The following is a 13,451-nucleotide window of genomic DNA, read 5'->3' on the forward strand; positions in this document are numbered from 1 at the left end:
AACATGATGGGTCTGTAGCTTTTTAAACTAGCAAACCCCTGAGAGACTGTACCTTCCAGCTGAAATATTTATAATAGATTGTGTTTCAACGTTTATTTATTTTTGGACAGAGAGAGACACAGCATGAACGGGGGAGGGTCAGAGAGAGAGGGAGACACAGAATCGGAAACAGGCTCCAGGCTCTGAGCCATCAGCCCAGAGCCTGAAGCGGGGCTCGAACTCACGGACCGTGAGATCGTGACCTGGCTGAAGTCGGACGCTTAACCGACTGCGCCACCCAGGCGCCCCAATAGATTGTGTTTCAAATGCTGTTTTCTGCTTCTTGGACATTGAGGAAACATTCTTAATTTTGTAGAATTGGCAACAGGGTTCCCCCACCCTCTTCTCTCAAGCTGTAAACTGTTTTTTTTTTTTTTTTTTTTACAAGAAGTTATAAGAAGTCTGGGTACAGCTGTAGTATTTCAAATGCTTTCTGAGAGAAAGAAACGGTTTCCTTGGCCAATGAAGAAACTTCTCATGTAATTAAAGAGCAGTTTATATATCCTGATCCTTTTTTTTTTTCCCCCACAGTGTTTTTCTCTGGAATTATAATGGCTACAACAGCCTCATCAAACACTGTCTTCAATCCCTTCTGGGTTAAAGTTGAACTTTCCACATGGTGGCCCCTGTCTCTTGTAGTTTCTGTCCTTGTTCTATATATAAACAAGATTTTCTTTCATATTATTCAGTTTTGCTAAAGTTTTGGGGCTCACCTTGAAGATCAGTCTGAGTTCCTACTAAACGAGGCACATTTAGTGTGTGTTCCCTAAGTTCTGATGCCCACTCCTCTTTCATATTTCGAAATAAGGTCACAGAGAAGCATATAAGGAAGACATCACGCACTGCATAAGATACAGGCCTCAGATGACCATAGTGTTCCTGTCTGATGACTATCTTCCTGTTCTGCTGTATCACAGAGTCTCAGGATGGGGTGCTTGCCCTCCGCCCTGTAGCTGACTGCACTGAAGATGGTGGGCACCACTCCTCCAGGAAGGCGTCGGTGGCACAGCTCATGAGTAGGTATGTCTTGCCAACCGCCATGCCCTTGAGCATCAGCCTCTGGGTGGGTCCCCCTTTCCTGCCATGGCTATGCCCACCCACTGCCCCCAGCAACCATTTAACAAGTAAAATAAGATTTAAGAAAGTCTCATTCTTCAATGATGTCAATTACAGAATATTTGGTCTTTATTACTAAAATAGAAAAAAAGAGATTAAAAAATGCTAGTAGAAAACCAAATTTAACAAAAAATTCTAAATTGCACAGAAATACATTACTGAATATTCCAATGACTACTTTACTAAGTGACACTGGGACTGTATTTTATTTCATGAGAGGAATAAAAAGCATACAGCCCATTTCAAGCATCATGTGGTAGGAAGATATATGGTCTCTTATGATTATTTCCGTAAGTACTATGTAAGATACCCCACAGATGTTTATAAAAAAAGAAACCAAGGTCCTATTATTTTTAACTGATCTTATCTGGATAATAATAAATTAAGAAAACAGAGATTAAAAAAAGTAAATAATTGCACAAAGTTTATTGTCTCTGTGCCAGACAAACTATCTGTTCCTATCCTGCTATATAATGTTAGTATATGTGAACCTTAAACACTTTATCAAACAAATATTTGAAAACACTAAATTCCAAATATCTTCTGGTAAAGTAAGTAGGGTAATGGAAAGAATACCAAACTAGGAATTAACATGTTTAGTTACCAGTCCTGTTTGGGCCTCCAAGGCTGAAATGTACCATAAAACACTCAGACTGGATGGCTGTAAATGAACAGGTCTGGACCAGATGCCCTTGAGCTTTCAAAATTCTATCATAACATGTACTCAAGAAACTATTCCAAAAAAATAACATTCACAAATTTCAAGGTAAATTCAAAATAGTAATTTGTTGGATAATAGTGTAGCTATATTATTTGTGATCATCCATAAATTGGAAAAGCTTGTTTAACTGCTACAACACTACACCGGAAAGGCCTCCTGGTACTGAATAAAGAACAACAACAATACAGCATTTCTTCTGAATTACCATTTAGAAATTACTACTTCTTCGACAAATAGGAATGACTTGACCTTTGGACTTCACACATAAAGCCACTCATTTTATTTGATGATTGGTATCACTTAAAACTTTTCCTGTTAGAAATCGTAATTCACACATTTTGTTACACTGAATCATTAGTGCTTCATTTGAGAAGGAGCTCAAATGTAACCTTTTATTGGTTATCTCCTAAAAAAATCAAGAGAATGATGCAGGCTATTTTATAGACTGGAGTACAGATTTTGTTGTTGTTGTTGTTAGTGAAGAAAAATGGCAGTGTAATTTTTCTTTCTTGGAAGGGATAGCAAAAAGAGAATTATGAATCATTGATTTAAATTAGGGTTTTTATGGTGTGCTCTCCAGACCAGCAGCAGCAACATTACCTGGAAATTTGTTAAAAATGCAAATTCTCAGACCCCATTCCAGAGCAACTAAAATCATTTATTCTGGGGATGGGCCCAACAATCTGTGTTTTAACAAGCCTTCTAGGTGACTCTAACATACTTAAAAGTTTAGTTAGTATTTTATTTCAATGATCTACTTTATAAAACATGCACACTTCTTTTTTGCACATATAAAGTATGCAACTGAATGGGTAAGAAGCATAAAATATAAAGCCAAATCTTGTAACAAAGCGTTACTGGCAAAACTTTAAAAAAAGAAAAAGTAAACCTGTTCTTCCTTTCCTATTAGTTTTACTTATCTTGCTTAGTTTTCCTCTTGTCTCACTGAAATGCTGACTAGTACTAGATCTGAGTAATTTAACATCTACTCCGTCATTTTATCAATAAGCACATGATCAAACTGCAACCAGGAGTCAGGGCAAACATTCCTTCAGTTTCCCTACAACCTCTTAAGGATTAGTGAGATCTTTAAAACAGGAAAACAAGCAGAACTGAAAAACAGAATCTGTTCATTGAGCAACAATTATGAGGTACCTACTGTGCCTGAGCTATTCTGACAGGCTGGGGAGACAGCAGTGAACAATACAGACAACAATCCCTGCTCTAAGAGAGCTTCTGTTTTTGTTTTGTTTTTTAATTTTTTTTAAATGTTTGTTTATTTTTGAGACAGAGAGTGCAAGTGGACCAGAGGCAGAGAGAGGTGGAGACACAGAATCTGAAACAGGCTCCAGGTTCTGAGCTGTCAGCACAGGACCTGATGCGGGGCTTGAACCCACAAACCAAGAGATCATGACCTGAGCTAAAGTCTGATGCTTAACCGACTGAGCCACCCAGGCGCCCCAGAGAGCTTCTGTTTTACTGGATATTTTATTGTTTTTGGTCTGGTAGGCCTTTTCAGAAAAAGGGCTACTTTTAATACTTGTACAAGTTACTCTTCTGTTTATCTATTTTTAAGTTGCTAATACACAGTACCAGGGTGTGTGCTCATATTAAATTCTAAAATAATTATTTATGAATTTCTTTTTTTTTTAATTTCTTTTGAGAGAGAGAGAGTGCACACATGTGCATGAGTGGGGGGGGTAGGGTGGGCAGAGAGAGAGAGGGAGAGAGAGAATCTGAAGCAGGCTCCATGCTGTCAGCACAGAGCCTGATGTGGGGCTGGAACCCACAAACTGTGAGATCATGACCTGAGCTGAAATCAAGAGCTGGATGCTTAACTGAGCCACCCAGGTTCCCTAAGTTATGAATTACTCCTGAAAGTATAATAAATTTCTTTAAATTCTTATAATAAACCATAAGCTATGAGTAAATAAAAAATTAAGAGCTAGATGCAAACAATATATTTAAGCAAGAATAAATTCAAGTATTTGCAAATAACATATTACTCACAATTTATAAACACAGTTTTAGCAGTTATAAATTTTAAACTCTACAGTTTAAAGCAGAAATTCATAGAGATTATATATAGAAATATATCCCTTATGATAAATGGATATTCTTTTTAACTGTATTGTATTTATTACCTGGTTTTACCTACCTGTAGATGATACTTACCTAGCCAGGTCTTTCCATAGCCATAGGGTTGTGAGAGGTAGTAAAAAAATTTCAAAAGTACATAACTACATAAATGTTAAAGAACTTAAAAATAAACATAAATAGATAAATAAGTTATAAAAGGGTCTTCAAACAGACAGACCTGTATTGCTGTAAAACTACTTTGGAAAAATCCTCTCTAAACTTGAAAAGGCACTTAGTAGGGACTCCAATGTCGAAATAAGCAATAATTTCCATTGTTTTCTTTTAGAGTGAGGTACAGGTTTATGCCTCTGTGCTTAAGTATGCATAATAGTCATAAAACACCTGTTACTTAAAAATAACATAAGGTCTGAAGACAAGTCTTTTGAGAATGAAATTTAAATCTCTTTTTGGTGCTTAATGGCATCTTCAGGATTTCCTGAGCACCAATTCTAAGTGCAAACAGTTGTAGTCCTTAATATTTCAAGACAATCTATTACAGAAACTTTTGAGATCTACTTAAAAGCACTCCTTGATCTCACGCTCCGTAAGTTCGAGCCCCGCGTCGGGCTCTGTGCTGACAGCTCAGAGCCTGGAGCCTGTTTCAGATTCTGTGTCTCCCTCTCTCTCTCTGCCCCTCCCCTGTTCATGCTCTGTCTCTCTGTCTCAAAAATAAATAAACGTTAAAAAAAAAAATTAAAGAAAAAGCACTCCTAAAAACATGTGTTAAATTTATTAACAGATTATAAACAATTTCTAAAAAGATGAATTAATTAAGATCTCATTCATGTAATAAGTATCTCAAGTGTGTGCTATATAGAAGGCCATAGACACAGTATAGGATACAGAGAAATGCAGCCTACAGTTCTTGACCTGAAAATGCTTAGCATAAAATTAAGAAAAATATAGTTTCAAATACTGTACACTAAAAAATCTTTATTTTTAAAGTTTAGAAGAAGTTAATAAATTTACAATAATCTGTTTTATGAGATATTTTATATAAACACATCTCATTTAGATGTTTTAGTTTTAATCAACCAAGATTTTACATTTATTAATTCTAAAACAAGTGTATGAATCTGTTTGAGTCTTTTCTCAGCATCAATATACATCTACTGGTATTTAATAATTTGTGATGCTATAGATATGTGTGTATTGATGTAGTTATATCTAGAAATATATGTATCTACCATTTATTTAATGTTTACTATATGCCAGGGATGTGCTAAGCACAAAGAGTATACAAGTATATTCTGTGTGTGTGTGTGCGCGCGCGCGTGTGTGTGTGTGTACATCTGTGCATACAGGTCTGCTTTTCTCCTAAGCCTATGCTTTTAGTCACTAAATTTACAGATTTAATTTTGAAGTTAGAGGCCTTCATGGAACCAAGTAAATATGAAGCTGCTTGGTTCATTGACTGTGACTTTCCTTAAGAATATGCTGAAAGGAGGGTATTAAACACTTGGCATTTCTATTAAAGAAGGCACCTAAAGAAGATCATCAAAGCATTTTCTTCATATTAGCTTCTTATTCACAATTAATGGATGACACCAAACTGGGAAGTTATGTGGGAAACCATCACTGGGCCAAGGTCACAGCTTTTTATGTATATTAACATATGTGCCCATCTGATCACTGCACTTTATATTTAAGGGTGGAGGGAATTACTGAAATGCTACAGGCAGAGTTAATTAGGAAAAACTTTGCAAAAGGATCTTGGGTAATAAGTTTAAATGTAAAGAAAAGCTTTTTAGGTTGCTGATAGCTACACATCAATAATTCACTGCTCATCTTAAACACGACGCTTCCCTATTTCCAATTCTAATGTCAATCCAAATATGCCAGAAAAAGCTCATGTACATGTATGTGAACATGTGGTTTGGTGGGGAAGAAGAATAACAGAAAGATGATGAAAAAGCTTAATGGAAAATGTCCCTATGTTAGTATATAATTTTAACTGTGTTATGTATGGAGATGTACACACTTAAGGAACATGAAACTTACCATTTCAAATAGAAAAATATGAATCAGCAAATGGAATTTTTAAGATGGAAATGGAAAATTTTAACTTTAGAACAAATGAGTAAAGGGGAAGCACTTTTGGAACAGGGGAGTAATGAAAACCGGCTCTTCCATAAAGGCAAGCACACTGGCAAAAATGGTCAAAACCAACTTTTTAATAAGTATGAAAATTAGCCAAAGGGTTGCAACAATTCAAAAAGCATGTATTCTCCTCTCTCTCTCTCTCTCTCTCTCTCTCTCACACACACACACACACACACACACACAGTTGAATCTTGGCAAAAACTGCAAACTTTGAGGAATTTTAACCTGTCCTGTTCCCATCACTCTCTTACCAGCTCTATGGCAGCCTCAAAAACAGACTCACAACAATGGTAACTGAAAACCATGATGCTAGCAGTCACCAGATAGGGCAAAATGGGTTCAGAGTGCCTCCAAAGCCCTATATCCAGAGAAGGGTCATTATATGACCTATATGGTAGCCCCTGAAAAGTCTGTAAAGTTCCATTCTCTGGGCTCATCTTTATTTGATGTGACTCAGAGCCAGAAGTGTGAACAGCTGTATCCTGAGGATATTTATCAAAAATGATGATATGAGTTAGGAAAAGTAAGGGGCTGGCCAAAAATTAAAAGGCAACACTGGGAAATGATATGTCTACAGGATACTCTGAAAAGCTCCCACATATTCTTGGAAATCTAGAAGGCCATGCACATGTGCAGGACTGTGTGTATGCCTAAGAAAGACCAGAGAAGGCTCTAATTTTCATCTCTGGTTGACCTCTGTGCAAACAGAAAGTAAAATCTAACTAAGACAGAGTTATACACAGCATATTGAAGCAATGAAAACAAGTCCCAACACACACAGAGCCCCTTGGAAAAGGGTGCAGAACTTGGTTCCAGGCATTTAAGACAATTTCTGTCCAACGATTAGTTGACTACTAAGCTAACCAAACAGACATTTCAGTGATCAAAAAACCAAAAAAATATAGACTTTATATAATTGCTTCAGGAAAGTCACCAACTAAAATAGTAACAATAACAAAAAATGACAAATCATGCGGAGTGGGTATAGAGAATCTAATTTCCAGGTCTGCCAATTTATATCATTTCAAATGTCCAGTTTATATGATAAATATAAAGAGACAGTAAAGTATAACTCTACACAGGAATCAAAGAAGTTAAGAGAAACTATCCCTGAGGAATAGACATTAGATTTAATATATATACACACATACATATATGTGTATGTATGTATGTACATGTATGTATATGTATGTATACACATACATATATGTTTATGTATGTATGTAAAGATATGTATATATACATACACATATGTTTATAAAGATATATATAATAAAGACATATATATACATATATAATAAAGATACATATATACACATATAAAATAAATGTAGTATATATAACATACATATACACATATACATACATATATATTACATATACATATACATATATATACATTACATACATATACACATATAAAATAAATATATTACATATCTATATCTATATCTATATCTATATCTATATCTATATCTATATATGTAGACAGAAAGAAAGTGTAAGAATTACAGCAAACAGAAAATGTCAATGGGGGCACCTGGGTAGCTCAGTTGGTTAAGTGTCTGACTTCGGCTCAGGTCATGATTTCCTGGTCTGAGTTCGAGCCCTGCATTGGGCTCTGTGCTGACAGCTCAGAGCCTGGAGACTGCTTCAGATTCTGTGTCTCCCTCTCTCTCTTCCCCTCCCATGCTTGTACTCTGTCTCTGTCTCTCTCTTAAAAATAAATAAATAAACATTAAAAAATTAAAAAAATAAGAAAATAAAATGTCATTGAAAAATAGAAATTATTAATAAAATAAAAATTCTGGAGTTGAAAAGCACAATATTAACTAGAGGGGCTCAAGAAATTTGAACTATCAGGGGAGAGTCCGTGAACTTCTAAGATAAGTATTTTGGAATTATCTAGTTTGAGGAACAGAAAGAAAAAAGAAGAAAAATGTCAGAGCTTCAGAGATCTACGGGATACCACCAACTGTACTATCATATGCATAACAGGAGTCACAGAAGGAGAGAAAAGGGAGAAAAAATATTTGAATACATAATGGCCCTAACGTCCCCAATTTTGATGAAAAACATTAATCTGTACATCCAAGAAGCTAAACAAACCCCAACAGGATAAACTCAAAAAGCTCCAGATCTAGGAATATCATAATCAAATCGTTGAAACCAAAGACAAGAATCTTGAAAGTAGCAACAGAAAAACACATCACGTAGAAAGGATTCTCAATAAGACTAACAACAGACTTCTCACCAGAAAACTTGGAGATCAAAAGTTAGTAGGAATATGTTTTCAACATTTTGTGTTCAAAGACTCTGCCTATCATTCAATATGCAGCAAAACTATTCAATATGCAGCAATTAACATAGTCCCAAATAAATGATAATAGAGATCATTACTAGCAGATCCACTCTTCAAGAAAAACTAATGGAGGTTCTTCAGGTTGAAACAAAAAGTCATTTGACAGTAATGCAAATCTACATGAAGAAATAAAGAGCAGCAGAAAAAGTAACTACATAGGTAAATATAAAAAGACTGGTTTTTTTTTTTTGTAACTTCTCCATTTGATTTAAAAGACAACTTCTTAAGGAAATAATTACAAAAATGTGTTGATGAGTTTACAGTGTATAAAGATGGAATCTATGTAATAGTAGCACAAAGGAGACAAAAAGATAAAGAGCTGTATTATAGTCAAGTTTTTACATACTACTTAAATGAAGCTAATTTAATCCAAACTACGTTGTTTTAAGTCAAAACGTTAACTGTACTTCTCAGTGTAACCACTAAGAAAACAACTCACAGAATATATATATATATAAAAAGAAAAAGGGAATTAAAATTGTATAGTAAAGAATATTAATTTAACCCAAAACAGTGAGCAATAAAGGAATAAAGGAACAAAAAGATATGTCAGACATAAAGAAAACCACATCGTAGACTTAATTCTACCTCATCAATAATTACTTTAAAGGTAAATAAATTAAATGCTCCAAACAGAAAATAGAGATTATCAGAATGGAAAGAAATGATTCAACTGTATGCTATCAGAGAAATATTTTAGGTTTAAAGACAAAAAAAAAAAAAAAAAAAGGTATGAAAAAAATACACCACACAAACAAAAGAGAGCTGCATATCAGATCTCTGATATCAGACAAAATAGAATTTAAAACAAAAACTGTCAGTAGAGACAAGAATATTTTAATGATAAAAAGTGAATCAGAAAGACATAAGTAAGTATAAATATGTATGCACCTCCTATAGCCTCTAAGTACATGAGGCAAAACTGATAGAACTAAAAGATGAAATAGTTCAACAACAACTGAAGCTGGAGACTTCAACACCCCACTTTTAATAGTGAATAGAATTAGGCCCAGTGTCAACCCAGAAACAGATGACTTGATCAAAACTACAAACCAATTAGATCTAACAGACATTTATAGAATGCTGCACCCAACAAAAGCAGAGTACTTATTTTTCTTATGAGCACACAGAACATTCTCTAGGATAGACAATATGCTACACCCCAAAATAAGCCTTTATTATTTTTTTTAAGTTTTTAATTTTTTTTCATTTTTTTTGAGAGAGAGAGAGAGAGCACGAGCGGGGGAGGAGCAGAGAGAGAGAGGGAGATATGAACCCAAAGCAGGCTCCAGGCTTTGAGCTGTCAGCACAGAGCCCAATGCAGGGCTTGAACTCACAAACAGTGAGATCATGACCTGAGCCGAAGTTGGATGCTTAACCGGCTAAGCCACCCAGGCGCCCCTAGCCTTTACAAAAAAAACCCCTGAAATAATAGAAAGTATGTTCTATAACCACAATGAAATGAAAATAGAAATCAGTTACAGGAACAATTTGGGAAATTCACAGATGTGTGGAAATCAAACAACACACTTCTTAATAACCAATGGGTCAAAAAGACATCACCAAAGAAATTAGGAAAAGATACATGAAAAGGTAAACATAATGTGCCAAAAATCTATGAATGCAGCAAAAGCAGTGATCTGAGGAAATTTTGTAGCTATAAATGCTTTTGTTGAGAAGAGAGATATTAAATCAACAGCTAATCTTATATTTAAAAAAATAAAACTAAACGCAGAATAAATAGAAGGAAGGGAATAATATAAACACTAGCATGGAAGTAAATGATATAACAAATGGAAAAAAGAAAAAAGAAAATTAATAAATCTAAAATTAGTTCTTTGAAAGACCAAGAAAATTAACAAAACTTTAACTAGGTTCACCATGGGTTGGAGGTAACATTCAAAATAATAAAATCAAATACGAAAGAGGAGATAGCAGTACTAGCCTTAGATAAATAAAAAGGATCCTAAGGGAGTGCTATTATCAACTGTATGCTAACAAATTAAATAGGCTAGATGAAAGGAATAAATTCCTATAAAGACACAACATTGACTGAAGAAGAAAAAGAAAATCTGAATAGACCTGTAAGGGTAAAGAGACTGAAGTAGCAATCAAAAAACTTCCCACAAAGAAAAGCCCCCAAACGGTATGTATCATTGGTGAATTGTACCAAATGTTTAAAAACAAAATAACATCAAACTTTTGCAAACTTCCACAAAAAAATAAAAGAGAAATCAACACTTTGCAACTCATTCTATAGAGACAGTATTATTGTGATCCCAAAACTAGACAAGAAAACTACAGACTAAGATCTCTTATGAATATTTATGTAAAAGCATGAATAAAATACCAGTGAACAGAATCCACATGTAAAAAGTATTATATACCATGACCAAATGAAATTTATCCTAGGAATGACAGGTCTGTTTAACATGAAAATCAGTCAATGTAAAAGACCTTATTAATAGTGTTAAGGACAAAACCCACACAATTATCTCAATAGATACTGGAAAAGCTTTTAACAAAGTCCAACAGCCTCCCCTGATAAAACACTCAACAAATTAAGAACACAAGAAAACTTCCTCAACCTGATAAAGGCTATGTGCAAAAAACACACTACTTACAACACACTTAATGGTCAAAGACTGAAAGCTTCCCCCCAAAGATTAAGAATAAGACAAAGATATCCACTCTTGCCACTTCAACACTGCACCGGAGATGCTAGCTAGAATAATTAGGCAAGGAATAAAAAGGCATTCGGATGGAAAGGAAGAAGTAAAACTTTCTGTATTAGCAGATGACATGATCTCATATAGATAATCTCAAGGAATCAATAATCCGCTCCCCGCAACATCTTTTAGAACAATAAATTCAGCAAGGTTGCAGAATACAAGATCAATATAAAAAAAGCAAGTATATTGCTATGATATAAGCCGAGGAATGAATAATCTGAATATAAAACCAATTCCATTTGCAACAGCATCAAAAAGAATGAAGTACTTCAAACAGAAGTCTAAGAATTTTATACTGAAAGCCACAAAATACCACTGAAAGAAGTTAAAGACTATCTGGGGCACCTGGGTGCCTCAGTTGGTTAAGCGTCCAACTTTGGCTCAGGTCCTGATCTCACGGTTCGTGGGTTTGTGAGTTTGAGACCCACATTGGGCTCCCTGCAGTCAGAGCAGAGCCCACTTTGGATCCTCTGTCCTCCTCTCTTTCTGCCTCTCCCCTGCCCATGCTCTGTCTCCCTCAAAAATAACCATTAAGAAATTAAAGAGTATTTAAATAAACTGAAAGATCCATGTTACTAGATTGGAAGACTTAATACTAGTAAGATTAAAATACTCTTCAATTTTGATCTACAGATTCAATAAAATCCCTATCAAAAAATTTATAGAAACTGAGAAGGTGACTGTACACAATAAACCTAGTATTGCCAAAGCAATCTAGAAGAAGAATAAAGTCAGAGGACATGCCCTGATTTTAAAACTTACTACAAAGTTATAGTAATTAAAACAGTAGATTACTGATTTAAGACAGGCATATGGAACAAAAGAATACAATCAAAGAGCAGAGATATAAGTCCTTGCATTCATGGTCAAGAGATTTTTGACGAGGGTGCCAAGACCATTAAATGGGAGAGGAATATTTTTTTTCTTTTCTTCTTCTCTTTTTAAGTTTTTCTGAGAGAGAGTGTGTGAGCGAGGGAAGGCCAGAGAAAGAGAATCTTAAGCAGGTTCCATGCCCAGCCTGGAGCCCAGTCTCACGATTGTGAGATCAAGACCTGAGACGAAATCAAGAGTCTGAAGTTTAACCTATTGAACCAGGTGCCCAGGAATAGTCTTTTCTTTCTTTTTTTAAAATGTTTATTTTATTTTTTGAGAGAGAGAAGGGGACAGAGGATCCGAAGTGGGCTCCACGCTGACAGCAGTGAGCCTGAAATGACTCCTGACCTCACAAACCATTAGATCATGGCCTGAACCAAAGTCAGAGGCTTAACCGACTGAGCCACCCAGGCATGCCAAAGGACTAGTCTTTTCAATAAATGGTGCTGCTAAAACTGGATAACCCACATGCCAAAAAAGTAAAGTTGCATTCCTAAATCACACCATATGCAAAAATTAACTCAAAACAGATTCCAGAACTAACGATAGAACTAGATGTATAAGAAAACTGGAGTCATTCTTTGTGACCCTGGATCAGACAGTGGTTTCTTAGATATGACATCAAAAGCACAAGTGACTAAAGCAGAGAGTAGATAAATGGACTTTATAAAAATTTTTTAAAAATATTGTGATTCAAAGGACACAAGAAAAAGACAACCTAAAGAATGCAAGAAATATCTAAAATCATATACTTGGTAAAAGACTTGTATCCAGAATATATAAAAAAACTCTTAAAGTCAATAATAAAAAAATAAACCTAATTAGACATAAGTAATACAAATATATTTACATCATGTTTATATTTATATATAATTTATATAATATGCAATTGATGTTTATATAATGTGTTTACATTTATACATCATATGCCTGGCTTGTGGTAAGTACTCAGTAAGTGTTAGGTAGAACTATTATTATTTAACTCCTAAAGTTCTTTGAGTTATCACAGAGGGATTTTGTAAGAAAGTACTTCTGTAGGATGCCCAAGGGTATAAATGTGGTCCTATTTTTCAAATTAAATATAGAGTTGCTAACTTTAACTCGATTTCTAAAAACAATTCATTTCTACATTTGGCATAATAAGTTTTTAATCCAATATATACATACACATATACATATACATATACATATACATATACATATACATATACATAACATATATTCACTTAAAAATACTTCTAATTTGTGGGGCGCCTGGGTGGCGCAGTCGGTTAAGCGTCCGACTTCAGCCAGGTCACGATCTCGCGGTCTGTGAGTTCGAGCCCCGCGTCAGGCTCTGGGCTGATGGCTCAGAGCCTGGAGCCTG

At 34.9% G+C, this 13,451-nt stretch overlaps 1 protein-coding gene and 1 pseudogene across 15 annotated transcripts in view; both read right to left on the reverse strand.

The window, feature by feature from the left end:
* Positions 1-13,451, reverse strand: part of AHI1 (Abelson helper integration site 1) — a 214,469-nt gene that overhangs the window by 53,302 nt on the left and 147,716 nt on the right. The gene's annotated exons all lie outside the window — the stretch shown is intronic.
* LOC123609050 lies at positions 508-7,308 on the reverse strand (annotated as a pseudogene).

Source organism: Leopardus geoffroyi, chromosome B2 (genome assembly GCF_018350155.1).
Source record: "Leopardus geoffroyi isolate Oge1 chromosome B2, O.geoffroyi_Oge1_pat1.0, whole genome shotgun sequence".
In the NCBI taxonomy this organism is placed as follows: domain Eukaryota; kingdom Metazoa; phylum Chordata; class Mammalia; order Carnivora; family Felidae; genus Leopardus; species Leopardus geoffroyi.